The sequence below is a fragment of the Microtus oregoni genome, unplaced genomic scaffold (genome assembly GCF_018167655.1).
Source record: "Microtus oregoni isolate MIOR12 unplaced genomic scaffold, Mior012 000045F_ref0000178, whole genome shotgun sequence".
Lineage (NCBI taxonomy): Eukaryota > Metazoa > Chordata > Mammalia > Rodentia > Cricetidae > Microtus > Microtus oregoni.
Window position 1 is genome coordinate 5,052,854 of NW_024543219.1, and position 6,000 is coordinate 5,058,853.

Consider the following 6,000-nt stretch of genomic DNA (forward strand, 5'->3'; position numbering starts at 1 on the left):
GGGCCACTGATAGTGATTTGTCTCTACTGCTTGTACTGGCTTCTTGGGATCCTATTCTATTTGGATGTATACTTTCTCAACCTCGATGCCGTAGGGAGGGCCTTGGACTTTCCATAGGACAGGTGAATTGCCCTCTCTTAGGATTGGCGGGGTTGGGGTGGAAGGGTATGTGGAGGAACTAGGAGGAGGGGAAGGAGTGGAAATTTGGAATGGTAATTTTTTAAAGTAATAAAATAAAAAAGAAATAAATAAATTGGTGCTTCCATGAAAAAAAAGGAAAAAAGATCATATACCTGAAAAGCACTGCCAACCTGAGTCAGAGAGTCCAATTCAGACCTCTTCTGGTTCTGCTTGGGATCTAAAATCTAGTCCCTAGCTTGTCCCAGCCTACCCTCAGACTGTCCCAAACTTTTCCCAGCCTATCTCCAGACTGCCCCTACCCTGTCCCAAGCATATCCCCAGACTGTCTCCAGTCTGTCCCAGTCTGCCCCAAGTTTGCTCCCAGCCAGTCTTCAGCCTGCCCTGAGCCTGTGCCCAGCCTGTCCAAGCCTACTCATAAGAGGATCTCAGGGCAAGACAATTAAGGCTCTGGTTACTGGGTTTTCCCTGTAATGCGCTGCAATAAAGATGTGACCTTAAGCAGCTATGAGACTCCACTCCGTCCTCTAAACTGAGTCAAACCTAGACCCTCTCTAAGCTAAATAAAGAATTGCTTGTGGATACTCTCGGGTCAAGTTAAAAATCTTGACCACTGGTTTCCTGTCACAGGTTGTGTGACTGGGGATTACTGAATATTATCTCGCATACACATGAGTGTCCTGTAAGGTTCCACATCCAGAATAAATTGCACTGCTCTGCTGTTTTCCTCCACCATCCTTCCTTCTCCTCGTCTCTCTCCTTGTCCTCATCTCATCTTTCCACAACTCCCAATGCTTTGCCATTGAATCTCTGCCACACGTCATAGCAAATTCCCATGTCTAGCTCAGAGATGGCTGTTGAGAGCTTGTGTCCCCAACACCTGATCCACTGACATCATCCTCCCAATATTACACCTGCAGCTAGAAGAAAAGCTGACCTCAGAAGTCTCTGGAAGGTGTGTGGCTGCAGCAGTCACAACAGGGGAGCACCAGCTCTTTCTGGACCAGGCAGAACTAGCCATTGGTGGGAAGAGGTCTTCAAGAACTGAAGTGTGGATATGGCTCTAGAGCTGTTTCTGAGCCACCCTAATACATCTTCCTCAAAGATGACACAGTGACTTCTAGCCTTTCAGAAGAAGAATGCCTGAGTTATGTGCACTTCTAAGTGGCCTGCTCTAGTCTAAGACTTAAAGCTCCCATTGTCCTCAGTCAAGGGAAATAGGGAATTAGCCGCAGGGTGCTGTGGAATCTGAAATTGAGGAGACCTTACATGAGGTCTACTATACCTCAGAGGGATCTGCCATGATGGGCTTGACTCTTGGCTTCTGTACCATGAGATATTGCTGGTAAGCCCTGGTCAGGAAATGAGCACCTCTACCTTCCTCACTGCCCACACATGTGGCTTCCTGCTTCATCACTGATCAGTCTCAGTATAGATTTCAAAGTACAAAGCTTTCTATAAACTTTAACTCTATGAGGAAAAAGACCATGTGTGGATTAAACAACCTGGAAGGATCTTTAAAAAATTAAAGAATTTGTGTTGGATTATAATTACAAGAGTGACTTTATTTGTTTGTTTGTTATGTTCTTAACTCTTCTTTATAATTGTATTGTTAGATGGTAGGGTCTTTTTTTATTTTGATTGAAATTGGTTTGGTTTGAGCATAGCCTCACTCCATAGCTCAGACTGACCTCCAATTCATAATCCTTCTGCCTAAGTCTCCCTAGTGCTGGGACTATAAGCAATCTCCATTACCCTTGGCTTATACAAAAGCCTCAAAGAGTGAAATAGAGAGCAGAGACAATAGCTGTGGCTTTTCTTATGGGATGTGAACACTTGGCAACCTGCAGCTAAGTCAACACTGTGTCTTTACCTTCATAGTCTAAGAACAATATGGACTTCGAACAACTCTTTTTCCTTGGAGCTAGGCAACTGGATGTGGGAGAGAGTAATTGCTTCACCCTGCAGCCTGGCTCACAGTAGTAGTGTGTCAGATGGAAACTCCTGAGAGCTGGGCTGAGGTCACAGTTGAAAATCTGAAAGGCTTCCAGAATGGACACCACCACAGAACAAATCGCATCACATGGGCCTCTGGTGTCATAGAAGCAGTTGGTGGTGGCTCAGCAGCTCCAAAATCAAGTACCTGATCACAACCACATTTACAGTTTTGGTGGATGAGGACAATAGTGGTCTGTCTGATAATCCCTGGGAATGAGAGAACCACCACCATCTCATGAGATCAGCAAGGGAAACATGCAGATAAGGTTTTGCCTGTGGTGGCTGCTGTAGGAGTGATGTGCAGACCAGCTTAATGAAACCTCTCTGTGCATCCTTAGCAGCAGACACCCACTGAGGTGGTCAAAGCAAGCTCAGTCAACAGCATCTGAAGGATTCAACCAAAAGGAAGTCATCAGCTTCTCACCCTAACAAAAGTGGAAACAAAATCCAAGAGTCAGCAAAAAAGGTGAATCTTCAGACCAAAGTAAATGCAAGTGAGAAGCATTTGCAGGTGACCAAAGAAGATTTATCTTCAGAGGAAAAAGAAGCTAGCAGTGAGGAGAATCCAGTCTCTTGTTATGTGGGAAAATAAAGAAGCCAGACTTGATGAATGTCCTGCAGCCGGTCTCATCATCTGTCCCTATCTGTTCACTTACCAATCAAAGGCATACTTTATCAATTATTTTGTAAATAAAACTTTTTGTAGCTCTGAAAATATTTTTTTAAGTAGGAAGAATGTTAGGACATATTTTTTTTTACACTGTGATATATGTCTTTGCCAAAGTATCTTCTGATTGGAAGAGATGAAAGGCCAATATCTAGTCAGAAAGAGGTTGTGTGTGACTCTTGGGACAGAGCAGACTCTGGGAAGAAGAAAGTCAGACTCACCAACCAGACTTAAGGAGGAAAGAAAAGATGCAACATTGAAGAAAGATAATACCATGTGGCAGAACCCAGATTAATATAAATGGTATAATTTCAGTTATAAGAGCTAGTTGGACAGGCCTACGCTAAGGCCGAGGTTTCACAATCAATAAGAAGTCTCCATGTCATTATTTGGGAGCTGGATGGAAGGACAGATTAAGACTTGCTACAGAAGTAATATGACTTCGTGTCATTTTTTAAGCATAACCAAGTTTTGGGTTTTACTCTGCTCAGTACTATTTTATATAAGATCCTACTATTAAGTGTAGGCTAGCCAGGGAAAAGTGCTATAATCTTGCCTTAGTCTTCCAAGTACTGAGATTGCAATGTGTATCACTATGCCCAGATTTTTATCCTATAATGCAAATCCACTAAATGCTATCTTGGAGTCATCTTTGTGTACTGAATATATCTTGAACATCTATATTACATCTAGTGTTATATTACAAAATTATTTCCTAACAAACAAATCATAAACCGGACATAGTAGCATACAAACATAACCCTAGCACTTGAGAGGCAAAGACAGGAAGATTAGGATCCAAGGCCATGGTCTCAGTTACATGCAGAGTTCAAGGCCAACCTGGACTACATGGAAATCTATCTCAAAATGTAAAATGAGAGAAGAGGAGTAGAAGAGAAGGGAAGAAGGAAGGGACAAAAGAAAGGGAGGGAGAGAAGAGTGCTGGAGGAATCACTTGTTCATCCCAGCTGCCCAGAACTGAAATAATAACACAGAAACTGTATTCATTAAATCACTGCTTGGCCCCTTAGCTCTAGTGTCTTACTGGCTAACTCTTACATCTTAATTTAATCTATTTTTATTAATCTGTGTATCACCATGAGGTTGTGGCCTACCAGCAAAGTTTTAGCACATCTATCTCTGGTGGCGAATCATGGCATCTCTGACTCTGCTCTTTCTCCCAGCATTCAGTCCAGTCTTCCCACCTACCTAAGTTCTGAGCTATCAACAGGCCAAGGCAGTTTCTTTTTCATTAATGGTAACTACAGCACACAGAAGGGAATCCCACATCAGAGGAGGAAAGAAAAAAGGAAGAAAGAAAGAAAGAAAAGTACATAGGAAGGAAGAAAGGAAAGAAGGAAGAAAATCAACCACTTCTGGGTGATAGCTGTCCCTGCCAAAGCTGGGTACACTTTATAACATATTCTGTGTCATAGTCCACTTTCATTAACAGCTTTATAGTGTTGTAGATAATTCAAAATTTGAGTATATACTTCATTAAATATTATATTGTGACATGATCAAACCTTTTCAACAGCTTATTATGGCTCATGTCTTTGAACACTAGGTCTTCAGGTAATCATATCTTTTATAATCTTTTTTTCTGAAGAAACATAAGAAGAAAATAAGGAAGGAAGGAGGGAATGGGTATGGAGGGCAGAAGAGAGGAAGAGCGAACGAAAGAAAGGAAGAAGGAAGGAAAGCACTTATTATGCTTCATCACCCTCCTTCCCATCTCCCTTAAGGTGAGAACATGGTCTGTCACCTCATTTTAAGAAAGAACTGATCAGCCGGGCGATGGTGGCGCACGCCTTTAATCCCAGCACTCGGGAGGCAGAGGCAGGCGGATCTCTGTGAGTTCGAGACCAGCCTGGTCTACAGAGCTAGTTCCAGGACAGGCTCCAAAGCCACAGAGAAACCCTGTCTCGCAAAACAAAACAAAAAAAACCCAAAAAAAGAAAGAACTGATCAAAAGTCCTATACAACTGTAAAACTTCGGAATCACAGCAATGGCAGCCTGGCAAGACATTCACAGTGGTGCAATAATGGCACTTTTATCTTCATAGTAACCAGCAAGTGTTCAATTGGATTTAAGGCTCTCTCCATAGAAGGAAACCCATATCTGGTGCTGGAAAGATAGAAGAGAGGCTACTACTATTTTCTTAAACAGATATAAGTTCTATTGTATTCTTTACACTTATGGTTAGACCCATAGTTAAGTGTGACTTTCACCTTTCATCAAAAAAGCAACATCTTGTGCAACAGATGGAGAGTGTATAGAGACCCACAAATGGGAAAATGCAGAGAATAAGTTACTATGGGGTGCCCAGCCCCAAAGGATACACATAAAATGTAATCTCTACAAATGAGGCTCATGAAACATTACAGAAGAAGGGGCAAAGGACCAAGATGCCTGCTGAAAATTAGTGTCTTCTAGACACTAGGCCAAGCTGTGCCTAAGACTTTCAGCAAAATGTTGTCTTAAAAAGAATGACCAAGTGACACCAACAGTGGACTTGCAAAGGTGGATGGGAAAGACTCACAAGACCTCACCACTAGATGAAGAAGGAGAACTAGTTTTCTCTGTAGACCAGTGCCCTGATAAGTTCTCCAATCTGAAGTGATCAACACTAAACATATGCACATACCAGTGACACTAAGTGGACTCAGTAGTATGTGCAAACACACACACACCACCACCACCACCACCACCACCACCACCACCACCACCATCAAGAACAACAATAAGAACAACAATGATTCTGTAATCTTATAGGAACTCTGAAGCACACAGTTGACCAAGAGGTGAGTGATCACCCACCCAGCTGGACACCTCACTCCATAGCCTCTAGGTAATGGAGAAAAACCCTAGGCTCCTCTCCCACCTGCCTCAGTTTCTCTAGCCAGCAGTAGGCAAGCTTCCTGCAAGTACATTGCTCCAATACCCCCAACCCATCCATAAAACCCTGTAAATTACAAGTCCCACTCTGCCCCCAAATCCTCCTATGACCCATGACCTCAGAGGAACAGGCTGTGACTGCACACAGTGTACCAAGAGAGCATGCCAAGAGACCTCAGTGGGTCCCTGAGACACAGATGATGACAGTACAGAGCAAACCAAGTAAAGCTCCCAAAGACATAGACAACTACTGCAAGGATTGGACCAAGAGGCAAAGACACTGCTGGCATCAATTGGA